Genomic DNA, 12,915 nt, shown 5'->3' with positions numbered 1-12,915 from the left:
TGACCTGCAAGTTGTATTTAATTTTTCAAATCATTAGTAGTGCATATGGTGAAATTTTTAAAGGTTCAAATTTTAAAACTTTTACCTGACAATTGATTCATTAGATGTTTATCCAGCATCCATTCTGTGCCTAGTACTGTGCTTTTTTCTTTTCTTTTTTTTTTTATATCACCAGTGAGAAGAATAGACCCTGCTTATCAGCTCACAAGATAAAAATGGGAATTTTCTATTAAATGTCCAGCCTGTCATAACCTTCATCATGAGAACTATAATTATAGGAGAGCCTGCTCTGTGCAGCTACTGTGCCTGACATTTCACAAGCATTTACCTATAGATAGGTAACTAATATTCTCATTGTACGGATGAAGAGAACCGAATCCTCGAGAAGTTAACAATGCAAGGACACATAATGAATAAGCAGCAGAATTGAGTTAATTCATGTAGTCAACAAATTGTGTGATTGTTTTTTCCACGAAGACCTACTAAGTGCTAGGTATTATTCTAGAGTTACACTGGGAAGTAATACAATACAATACAATACAATACAATACAATACAATACAATACGGGTCTCACTCTCTGGATGACAGACAATAAAAAGTAAACAAAGGTAGAAATCCATAATTACAAATTGTGACAAGTGCTATGAAGGAAATGATTGGCTGCCATGGAAGAGAATTGGGGGCAGGGGCAGGAGGAGAGCTGCTTAGATCAGGTGATCAGAAACACCTTTCAAAGGAGCTGACATTTAGCTGAAACCCATGAAAAGAGAAGGCAGAGTTCTTCCAGCAGAGGCCACAGCTGGTTTAAAGGCTCTCCTAGTGGGAAGACCTTGGCAGACTTGCGGAAGCAGAAAAATGCTAGTGTGGCTGCCGGGAAGCTGGTGAGGTCAGGGTGGCCCAGGATGGTGTAGAGCGACTGCAGCTCTGACCCTGCAGGATTTCCTAGACCACGGGCAGGAATCTGCATTTTATTTGCCATGGAATGGGACAGTCATCAAACATTTAAGCAGGGGGTGAAATAGTATTATTTATGTTTTTAAATAATTGCTTTGGCTTTTCTGTGATGAAAAGATTAGAGAAAGGAATGGGAGCGTTGAGACAAGTAAAGAGGACATAGCAATGATTCAAGTGAGAGGTGATTTTTCACTCTTGGGCAGGAGGGAAGGAAGGAAGATCTACCTATTTCTTGGTGGTATAAATGACAGGGTTGTGTGATTCTAGGATCTGCTCTTTCCTGTGCCACAGAAACTGCACCTCTCTGGCTGGGAATGGGGAGATTTTTTTTTTTCCAAATTTTTATTTAAATTCTCGTTAGTTGACATGTAGTGTAACATTGGTTTCAGGAGTAGAACTTAGCCCATTTCCCCCTCCCCCGCCACCTCCCTCCATCAACCCTTAGTTTGTTTTCTATTGTTAAAAGTCTCTTCTGGTTTGCCTCCCTCTCTCTCTCTTTTTCCCCCTTCCTATATGTTCATCTGTTTTGTTTCCTAAATCCCACATATGAGTGAAATCATACAGTATTTATCTTTCTCTGACTTATTTCACTTAGCATAATACACTCTAGCTCCATCCATGTTGTTGCAAATGGCAAGATTTCATTTTTTTTGATGGTTGAGCAATATTCCATTGTATCTATGTCTCTACATTTATATATACCACATCTTCTTTATCCATTCATCAGTTGATGGGCACTTGGGCTCTGTCCATAGTTTGGCTATGCTATAAACATTGAGGTGTATGCACCCCTTCGAATCTGTATTTTGTGTCCTTTGGGTAAATACTTAGTAGTGCAATTGTTGGATTGTAGGGTAGTTCAATTTTTAATTTTTGAGGAATCTCCATACTGTTTTTTAGAGTGGCTGCACCAGTTTGCATTCCCACCAACAGTGCAGGAGTGTTCGCCTTTCTCTACATCCTCGCCAATACTTGCTGTTTCCTGTGTTGTTAATTTTTGCCAGGGAATGGGAAGATTTTATGCAAGATTCTTATTTCTGGAATTTTTATTTTAATTTATTCATTCATTCATGGAGTCTTTTAAATCCTTTATATTGGCTTCTGCAAGTTGAAAATTCTTCTCTTTCAAAAGACTTGAAAGTTTCTTTGTCTTCAGTTACACCACCCACATTTATGATGTACTGGTGAAATATTCTGCAGAGGGCTATTGCTCACGCTGACTCCTGACTTCATGCATTTTGCAAATGCACAGCTTGGTGAATGTGACTTCCTGCTGTTTGTGGCTTACAATGCTACAAGGGATGACTTTCCATGAGGCAAAACCGATAATGGTCTATTATTCTAAGTTACAAAGAATTGGGTGGCAAAAGGGGTTGAGAAGGAAACGCTAAATGCTTTGAATGAATTATTGGATTTATAGAGCCTAAAGTGACATTTCCCCCCATCTTTTCATATTTTAAATAGGTTTCTTTTATTATTTTTCCTTTTCTCAAAAACAATGAATATTGCAAGTGAAAAATTGCAAAGAACAAAATCCACAATTCCACTTACCCAGGGAAATCCACTGAAATGCTTTGGTGTACATGCAATTACCTTTTAAACAATAAATTTGTTTCATTTTTACTAATATTAAATATCAGTCATGCTCATTATAGACAGTTTGGAGAATATAGAGAATTACAAAGAAGTAGGTAATTTACCATCCAGGGACAGATGTTGGTCACATTTTAATATGTTTTCAAGTCCTTTTTAGTGCACATTGTATATAATTGCTATATCATCTGTTAATTTTTCTACTTAATATCATTACCTAATAATTTTTCTGTTACTACAATCTCTTTACATTTAATCACTACATAAAACTGCAATCCGGAGGTGCCTGGGTGACTCAGTAGGACTGGGTGATTCTTGATCTTGGCTAAGGTCATGATCTCACGGTTCGTGGGATCAAACCCCATGTTGGGCTCTGTGCTGACAGTGGAGAGCCTGCTTGGGATTCTCTCTCTGCCCCTCTCCTGCTTGCGTGCTCTCTCTCAAAATAAAGAAATAAACTTAAGAAAACAAAAAAACAAAAAAGACTGCAATCTGTATTTGCTACCATGTGCGTTGAATTCCTCATTGTAAAACAATAAATGCATCAGATAAAAACAATACCAACCTCACTATTATTATTATATGCCTCTAATGCTCTTTCTGTATAGATTATTTCCATTTCTTTTAGAGCTAATTTCCAGAAGTGGACTTACTAGGTCAGGTGGGCATAATGTTAAGCAATTTGACATTGTGTTTGCAAGTGTCACCACTGGATATGTTGGATGTATTGAAATTTGGATTGTGTTAGGAGGGGCTGCTTTGTTTGCAATTGCCAGGAGTAGGAGGGTGGTGTCACAGTAGATGACCCACAGGATCAATAATCTGTATTTAGAACATACTGATTCTCAATTGCAACATAAAGGAGAGGGAGGATTGTAGCAGGATCACCTAGGGAGCTTTTAAAATGTAATCTTCTCTTCCCTCTCCTCTCCTTAGGTCCCTGCCACGGTAGCCTGGGGCATGCCTTTCCTTCTGAAAAATCTCACCATCTTCTCCCTTGTAAATCACTGATGTAATAACCACTTCACAGAGAGAAGTGTATCATTTCCTTCAGATGTGCTGGACGGGGAGATTTTGAGAAGCAATCAGTGGTTTAGGTGATGGCAAATAGTGGTTAGGACTCAGAGTCTGAAGCAAAAGAGATTTGCATCTGTCAACTTCAAGAAAGTCTGCTTGGTGCATCCGGCAGCTGCCTGTAGTGGTCCACAGCTCTGTTCTGGGCCACACTTCAGATGCCCCGGGAGACTATCTGCTGAATTTAAAGTTTGTGATACTTAAGGTTTCTGTGGAGCCACAGTGATTCTTTCCATCAGCTCTGAGATAGATTTTCAGGGCCTGGGCTGCACCCTTTTAATTTCTCTACCCCTAGCCTGGTGGACGCAGCCTGGCTGCTTTTTTCATAGCAAAACTACCATTCCTCATCTGTCTCCTCTTCCTCACCCAGCCTGACTATTGATGATACATAGCTTTCCTGTTGTCCCTTTCCACGTTGTTGAAGTGGAGCTAAGCTCACCCTGGCCCCAGGTTCTGGTCACTCAGACTATTCCGTCTCCTTGGCCAGAACGATTGGTTCAGAGGCAGGCACGTGGCCCAACCTGGAGCTTTTTTTTTTTGGAGCGATGGGGAGAGACAAAAGACTCTTCCTGTGAGGTGCGAGCTGCATGGCTGATATTAGCACCAGCTGCTGGAAGCCATCAAGAAACTTTCTGCTGTAGGAGAGAATGTGTACAAAGAGAAACAGAGCTGAGAGGTGGAAGAGATGGGGAGCTCAAGCACATTCTTTAAACCCCTGGATTCAGTTATAGAAGCTGCAGCCTTCTTTTTCATCCTCCCTATATAGCTGTTGTTGTTGTTTATTTGTTTGTTTGCTTGCGGTCAAAAGCAATGTTTCCTCCAAGGAGGACCCATGGCCAAAGAAATCTCAGCATTATTTTACTTCTTCCCCCCAAAATTTTTTTAGTTGAGATACAACTGACATATAACATTATATTAGTTTCTGGTATATAACATAATAATTCAATATTTGTATACATTGCAAAATGATCACCACAATAAGCCCAGTTAATGTCTGTCATCATATGTAGTTACACAGTTTTTCCTTGTGATGAGAACTTTTAAGATCTACTCTCAATTTTCAAATATGCAGTACAATATTATTAACTAGAGTCACCATGACTTATTTATTTTATAAATGGAAGTTTGTACTTTTGACCCCCTTCACCCATTTTTGCCTACTTCCCAGCTCTTGCCTCTGGCAACCACCAATCTATTTTATGTATCTATGAGCTTGTTTTTTGTAGGGGAGTGGTGGTGTGGATTTTACCTTTAAATGAGATTATGCAGTATTTGTCTTTCTCTGATTTATTTCAGTTAGCATAATCCCTCAAGGTCCATCCTGTTGTAGCAAATGGCAAGGTTTTGTTCTTTTTTTTTTTGTGGCTGAATAGTATCCAATTGTATATATCCTTCCACATTTTCCTTATTCATTCATTCATCAATGGACACTTTGGTTGTTTCCATATTGTAGTATTGTAAGTAATGCTGCAGTAAATATGAGGGTGCATATATCTTTTTGAGTTAGTCTTTTTGTTTTCTTCAGATAAATAGCCAGAAGTGGAATTTCTGGATCATATGATAGTTCTATTTTTAATTTTTTGAGGAACCTCCATACTGTTTTCCATAGTGGTTGCATCAATTTACATTTCCACCAGCAGTGCATAGGGGTTCCCTTTTCTCTACATCCTTTTTAATTTTTTTATTTCAAAAAATTATAAATACATTTTTAATGTTTACTTATTTTTGAGAAAGGAGAGAGAGAGAGAGAGAGATAATGTGAGCAGGGGAGGGGCAGAGAGAGAGGGAGACTCAGAATCTGAAGCAGGCTCCATCCAGGCTCTGAGCTGTCAGCACAGAGCCCACACAGTGCTCCAACCACAAACTGTGAGATCGTGAACTGGGCCAAAGGCAGACATTTAACTGACGGAGCCACCTAGGTGCCCTTCTACATCCTTTTATAAAAAAATGTTTGTTTATTTTGAGAGAGAGAGAGAGAGATAGAGAGAGGGAGAAACCCCAGCAGGCTCTGTGCTGTGATCACAGAGCCTGATGCAGATTTCCATCCTACAAACTGTGACATCATGACGTGAGCCACAATCAAGAGTGGAATGCTTAACTGGCTCAACCACCCAGGTGCCTCTCTCTACATCCTTGATAGCACTTTGTTATTTCTTGTCATTTAGATAATTGCTATTCTAACAGGTATGAAGTATATTTCATGGCGGTTTTGATGTACATTTCCTTGATGATTAGTGATGTGTTCAGCAACTTTTCATGTACCACATGTCAATATTATTTTATTTCTTGAAGTAAATTACTTTTGCATATAATTCCTTGAAAATATGGACACAGGTAGTTGGAAAATTGTGTTTGCCAAATATTTGGATATTAAGTATTAAATAAATGAATTAATGAGTCAATGGCATAGTATCCTTAAGTAATTTAGTTTTAGAGCCTGACTTTTAAATATTTGATTATTAACCAAAAATCTACAGTGGAGGTTGATCCATGATATTTAATAAAATTGCCTGGCTGTTAAGGGTTCTAGACAGAATCAGGTTTAGGTGAATTGAAATATGAGTGGTTCTGAGACCTTGGTGCATGTTCATATCATCTAAAGGAGTAGCTGTACTATAGACCCATGAATCTGGGGGGTGGGAGACAGAACTTCTCACAAAGCTCGTTTGATTTCAGTATGTAGCAGGGTTTGGAACCCTATAATACCCTGTGTTTTGTTCTTAAACTTCTAAGAACCTTTGTGACATCAACCCAAAGTGTGAGACTCAGTTGCAGTCTGAGTAATACCCTGATCTGGAGACAGCTGGGTTTTCCCATGCCTTACACGTAGACAGACATGAAAACATTTTGTTACTTATAAGCATTATCATCTCCAGTGTCTCAGGTGTCCTCCCAACAGTGTTATATTATCCCTATATTTCCCCAAAGAAATAAACACTTGGAGAGGGGAAATCACTTGTTTGAGATCATCCTGGCACTAAATATCAGCTTTAACCCAGTTCTTTCACTCCAAATTATGTGTTATTCCACACTGTGTTTTCTTTTAAAAAAAAAAAAAATGTTATTCCTTTTGTTTTGGAATAGGTAAATCGTGCACAGGGTGAAAATTCAAAAGCTACAGTGAATGAAAAGTCTCCTACACCCTGCTCCGGTTTGCCATCTGCTGAGTGTTTCTCTCCAGAGATACCGGTGAGTTAACATATTTCCGGTGAGTGCCTTCAGAGATTGTGCAGTTTGAAACACATGCATGTGTATTTCCCTACCCCCACCTCCATAAATGGTAACTTAGTATTCATCCATGCACTTTGATTTTTTTTTTTAACAATATCTTGGAGACCTTTCTACCTTGATACACACAAAACTTCCTCATTCTTGTTAAACATGGCATAGAATCCATTGTCTGGCTGTGTCATATATTATTTGCCCAGTTTCAGTTTGACTGACAAGCTTGTTGTTTATAAGCTTTTGGTATTACAAACAATGCTGTAATAAATCTTTATGCATATATCATTTAAACATGTGGGGGTATATCTATATGTTAAGATCCTAGAAATAAACTTGTCAATAAAAAAGATATGTACCTTGAAAATTTCAATAGACCTTAGCAAATTACCCTACCCAAAGGTTGTGCTGTTTTGTTTTGCCTACAGCAATATGCGAAGGTGTATGTTTCTCCAGACTCTTGGCTACAATGTGTTATTAGTCTTTCAATCTTTGCCAATCCAATGGGTGAAAAGCTAGTAAGTCATTGTAATTTTAATTTGCACAAAGGTGAAAACTTAAAAAGCTTTAGGGGATTGAAGGTAAGATTGCAAAGTTTGGGGCACTTGAGCTGTTGCTTGCTCCTATTTTTGGGAAACAGTTAATATAGTCCTTTTCCTTAAGCTTTAAAATGATCTCTGAAATTTGGATTCTTGCAACCCTAACAGGTTCCCTGGTGTGAGTTTATTCTAAAGGGAATTGTAATTATTGAATAGCTAGATGGGTGCTTTCATGTATATAATCTCATTCATATTAAGTACTCCTAACAGCCTTTTGTAGTAGATATTTTGATTCTTCCAGCTTTCAGCTGAAGAAACAGAGGCCAAATACTCACTCAAGGTCACAGAGCTAGTAAGAGGCAGAGGCTCTTACAGCCTATATAATTTGACTTAGAGCCTGTATTCCCCACCCCCCACCCCCTCATTATACCATGGTAATTCTAGAATAGGGCATAACATATGTAACCCTAATAAATCCCTGAAGTCCATGCAGCTCATTCACAATTGAAGAAGAAACAAGAGTTCCTCTAAAAGCTATTAAAAATGAATTCCATTTTTTAAATGTTTATTTATTTATTGAGAGAGAGAGAGAGAGAGAGAGAGAGAGAGAGAGAGAAAGCGCACACAAGTGGCAGAGGGGGAGAGAGAGAGGCAGACAGAAAATCCCAAGCAGGCTCCATGCTGTCAGTACAGACCCTGACACGGGGCTTGATTTTATGAACCATGAGATCATGACGTGAGCCCTAAATCAAGAGTCAGACGCTTAACTGACCGAGCCACCCAGGCGCCCCATGAATTCTATTTTTTACCCAAGTGTGTTATAGAATATTGAAGAGGATCCAGTTCCTAGCTGTGAACTGCACTTCTCAGAAACTTCCTTGCGCCCCAATTAGGCTATACCCGGAATCTGCTCTGGAGTTTTTTCATCGGCCAACCTCCCATATTGCTTCTTTATCCCTGGCTCCATTTTCTTCTCCTCCTCCTAGTTGTGATAAAAACAAACAACCATTCACACACATGAGATCTACTCTCTTAAAAATTTTTAAGCATGCAGTACATTATTGTTAACTATAAACATAATGTCATACAGAATATCTCTAGAACTTTTTCATCTTGTATAACTCAAGCTATCTATACATTGAACAGCAACTACCCCATTTCCCCCTGGAAGTCACCATTCTACTGTCTTCATCTATGAATCTATTTTTGATATTTCACATTAGTGGAATCATGCAGTATTTGGCCTTCTGTGACTGAGTTATTTCACTTAGTCTAATGTCCTCAATGTCTATTTTCTTTTAGATCCCTTCTTCACATTATATCCCAGCTCTTAAATAGTTCACCTTGATATCTTATTAAGTTCTTTGTCTGCTTCTTAGTCATATATCTCTACCCATTCTACAGGTTCTGTTTCTTGAAACAAAGGATCTGGCTTAGCCAAGAAAGATGGAGAAACTAAGTGGAAAAGAACACAGTTCCTTTATCCAAAAAGAAGATTATAAATACACACTTACTGCATTAACTTTTGTTAGAGTCACTAATAGATGTCTTAGACAAAAGGCAACTTGAGTTCAAAAAATTTTATTTTTTAAAAAATTTCGTTTTATTTGAGTATATTTGACACAGTGTTAACATTAGTTTCAGGTGTACAAAATGGTGATTCAACTTCTCTATACCGTATGCTATGCTCATCCCAAGTGTAGCTATCATCTGTCACCATATAGCACTATTACAACATCATTGACTATATTCTCTATGTTGTGTCTTTTATCCCCACAACTTATTCATTCCATAACTGGATAAAAGGCAACTAGAGTTTTAACTGGAAATATGAGAGTAAAAGTCAGATCGAAACAGAGAAAAGAGGTACAACTGGAGTACTTTGGGTCCTAGAACTACAGTATCTAATATGGTAGCCATTAGCCACATGTGGCTGTTGAGCATTTGAAATGCAGCTAGCTCAAATTATGTGCTGTAAATATAAAATATACGTTGGATTTTTAATGAGAACTTAGAATTAAAAGAGAATGGAAATATTTCATCAATTTTTAATATTGATCATATGTTGAATTGATAATACTTTGAACATGTTGGGTTAAAATACATTACTAAAATTAATTTTACTTGTCTATTTTCACTTTTTAAATTGTGGGACAAGAAAAATTAAAATTGTATATGTGGCTTGTATAATATTGCTATTGGACAGTGCTTTTCTAGGAGGATTCTTAATAATCAAGGTCAAGATGAGGGAGAGGTCCTGGGCACCTGGGTGGCTCAGTCAGGTAAACATCTAGCTCTTGGTTTCAGCTCAGTTCATGATCTCACAGTTCATGAGTTCAAGCCCCGCAACAGGCTCTGCACTAACAGTGCAAGATTCTCTCTCTCTCTTTCTCTGCCCTTCCCCTGTTCATGCGCTCTCTCTCTCTCTCAAAATAAATAAATAAACTTAAAAAAAAAAGATGAAGGAGAAGTACTAGGGCTAGAAAAAGGTTGAGGGTCTAGAAGAGGAAGAACAAATTAGGGGAAGCAAGAGGCCCCTGAGAGGTCACACTTATCCAGTTTTTCCATTGTCTTAAAGCTATCCTGACTGCGTTACATGTACCATAAAATATAAGCACACTTATGTGAATATTATATTTTATATTTCCATAATTTGACCTTTACGGTGTGGTTTTCTTTTTTCCTTTGGCTTCATTATGATTTGATGGAGAGGATAGCTTCTTGATCTATATTTATCCTGCAATGTAACCTTTATCAAAGAACTTAATATTTCAGAGCCTCAGTTTCCTTAACTATAAAAATGGGAAGAAAAATCTTGCCCTATATATTTAACTAGATTTTTGTGAGGGTCAGTTGTAAATTAGGAAGTGTTTGACAAAATAAAAGTTTTTGTGTGTGTTGTTGTTTCAGAGAGCCAAGGGTCCTCATCCACTCCATCAAATCTCAAAACATCATCTGAATCAAAGGAAACTTGAAAAAGATCTGAACAAAATTTGGGAAGATTTGGCTGGGAAATTATGTTGTTTTCCTTCCTATGTTTAGCTATGTATTTCTTTTTTTTTAATTTTTTTTTTAACGTTTTATTTTTGATACAGAGAGAGACAGAGCATGAACGGGGGAGGGTCAGGGAGAGAGGGAGACACAGAATCTGAAACAGGCTCCAGGCTCTAAGTGGTCAGCACAGAGCCTGATGCGGGGCCTGAACTCACGGACCGCGAGATCATGACCTGAGCCGAAGTCGGACGCCTAACCGACTGAGCCACCCAGGCGCCCCTAGCTACGTATTTCTGATAAATTGGAGATGGTCAGGAGTAGAGAGGTAGACTAACTGAAGGGATGGTTTCAGGGTGCGTGGTAGACTGTGAGGGAGGGTCTACGGAGGCAAAGTAGGCTAGTGTGGGGCATGAAGGATGGTTCTAAGTACAGCTTGTGATAGTCAGAACAATGTCCCTCCAAAGATGTTCACATATCAATCCTCAGCACCTGCAAATATAATTACCCTGCATGGCAAAAGAGACTTTGCCGATGATACCAACATGGGAAGGTTAATGGGCTGGGGGAGGGGGACATGAAATCACAGGAGTTCTTACAAGAGGGAGGCACGAAGGTCAAAGAGAGAGGAGATGGGACAATGGAAGCAGAGCTTGGAGTGATGTGCTTTGAAAATGGAAGAAGGAGCCATGAGCCAAGGAATGAAGGGAGCATCTAGAAGGTGGAAAAGGCAAAGAAATACTCTCCTCTAGAGCATCTAGAAAGGAACACAGCCCTGTGGACACCTTGGTTTTAGCTCATAAGATCCATCTTAAACTCTGACCTCTAGAACCAGAGGATAATATGTTTGTGTTGTTTTAATCCACTAAGTTTTTGGTTCGTCGTTGTTGTGACAACAACAGGAAAAGAATACACTAAACAGTTTATCCTGAACCATGAGTACAACTTGTAGAGAAAAGGGATTGTGAGGACAAACTGGAAGAGTTCTTTTAGCAAACTCTGTAATACTTTAGAAGTCATGTGTGGGCTAACCTCTAACTGAGCTGATTACAGGAAGGGGTCACATTTTCCTTCTCATTTCACAGAAGTGTTGTTGGTTGCAATCTGTTGCCAAGCCTGGCAGTGAGGAAACAGGGGGGATGATGGTGTTGGGAATGGGCTCTTGCTCCAGGAACAAAGAGTAGTTGCAGATTAGGACAGCAGGAAGTCACCTAGAGGAGGGCTTCTGCATGCTCATTCCCAGCTGAAAATTCCTGTCTCAGTTGCCATACTAACAAGTACCATCACAGGATGGTACTGTGGGCACTCTATGTCTGCTCTGGGAGTTTCCAGAAGTATCTGAGGAGTGAAAAGCTTTCTAATGTATTGGAAATCCTACTTGAGTAGAAATGGCTTTGGAGCTGGTAAATATTAAGTATGAATGATATAATGTGACCACAGTTGTACTCATAGGTTGATGTACTTGGACCTTTTGCTTTATACCATTACAATAGATAGCTTTTTGATTTGGACTTTTAATATTGCCACCTGAAAATAGGCTCAAATTTAGGACCTCAGAATCTGCAATTCTGGAATCCCCAAAACTCTGAAAATTAAAAACAAAATCATTTTTATTTGGAAGCAAGGTTAGACATGAAATGATGTGAAACTAACTATTGTCTTTATTTCTCTTGTTTGGTATGAATATGCATATACTTCACTGCAGAAATAGTAATATGTTTGATTCTAGGGTGCTGCTTCAGGACTCACTGGGTGGGGTGGTTTTGTAATATATAGTATATACCCTAAATTACCTTTCTAAAATCTAAATCTAAAATCATTTAATCCCAGGGCACCTGGGTGGCTCAGTCAGTTAAGTGACTGACTTTGGCTCAGGTCATGATCTCATGGGTTGTGAGTTCAAAGTCCATGTCAGGCTCTGTGCTGACAGCTCAGAGCCTGGAGCCTGGTTTAGATTCTGTGTTTCCCTCTCTCTCTGCCCCTCCGCCACTCACATTCTGTCTCTGTTTGTCTCTCAAAAAAAACCAAATAAACATAAAATCATTTAATCCCAATAGTTCAGACAAGGGATTATGAAGTTGCAAAGGGGACTAGCCATATTGGGCATGGGTTGAATAATGTTCCCCTAGAATTCATGTCCACCTGGAACCTTTGAATGTGACTTTGTTTGGAAATAGGATCTTTACAGATGTGATTAATTAAATTAAGATAAGGTCCTACAGGATTTTGATTGGCCCCAAATCCAAATACTTGGTGAACACCCACAGAGAAAAAAGCTATGTGACAATGGAGTCAGAGATGGAGTGATGCACCTGTAAGACAAGGTTGCCAAGGTTTGCCCAACAGCTCTCAGGTACTAGGGAGCCAAGCATGGGGGTGGTTTCTCTTTCAGAAACTCCAGAAGGAACCAGCTTTGCCAACATCTTGATTTTGGACTTCTGACTTCCTGAACTATGAGAAAATAAATTACTAGTGTTGCAGGTCTCCTCATTTGTAGTTATTTGACATAATGGTACAAAAAAATGAATACACTGGGCCAGA

General features: G+C 38.9%; 1 long non-coding RNA gene across 1 annotated transcript in view; it reads left to right on the top strand.

The window, feature by feature from the left end:
• The window catches only part of LOC109270208 (uncharacterized), a 114,343-nt gene extending 107,203 nt beyond the window's left edge, over positions 1-7,140 (top strand). The window contains exon 3 of the long non-coding RNA XR_008424293.1: positions 6,707-7,140. This is a non-coding gene — a long non-coding RNA (uncharacterized LOC109270208). The remainder of the gene's footprint in view (positions 1-6,706) is intronic.
• Positions 7,141-12,915: the final 5,775 nt, after the last annotated feature.

Source organism: Panthera pardus, unplaced genomic scaffold (genome assembly GCF_024362965.1).
Source record: "Panthera pardus isolate Hobbes unplaced genomic scaffold, ASM2436296v1 HiC_scaffold_20, whole genome shotgun sequence".
Lineage (NCBI taxonomy): Eukaryota > Metazoa > Chordata > Mammalia > Carnivora > Felidae > Panthera > Panthera pardus.
This window is presented reverse-complemented; position numbering and strand designations above follow the sequence as displayed.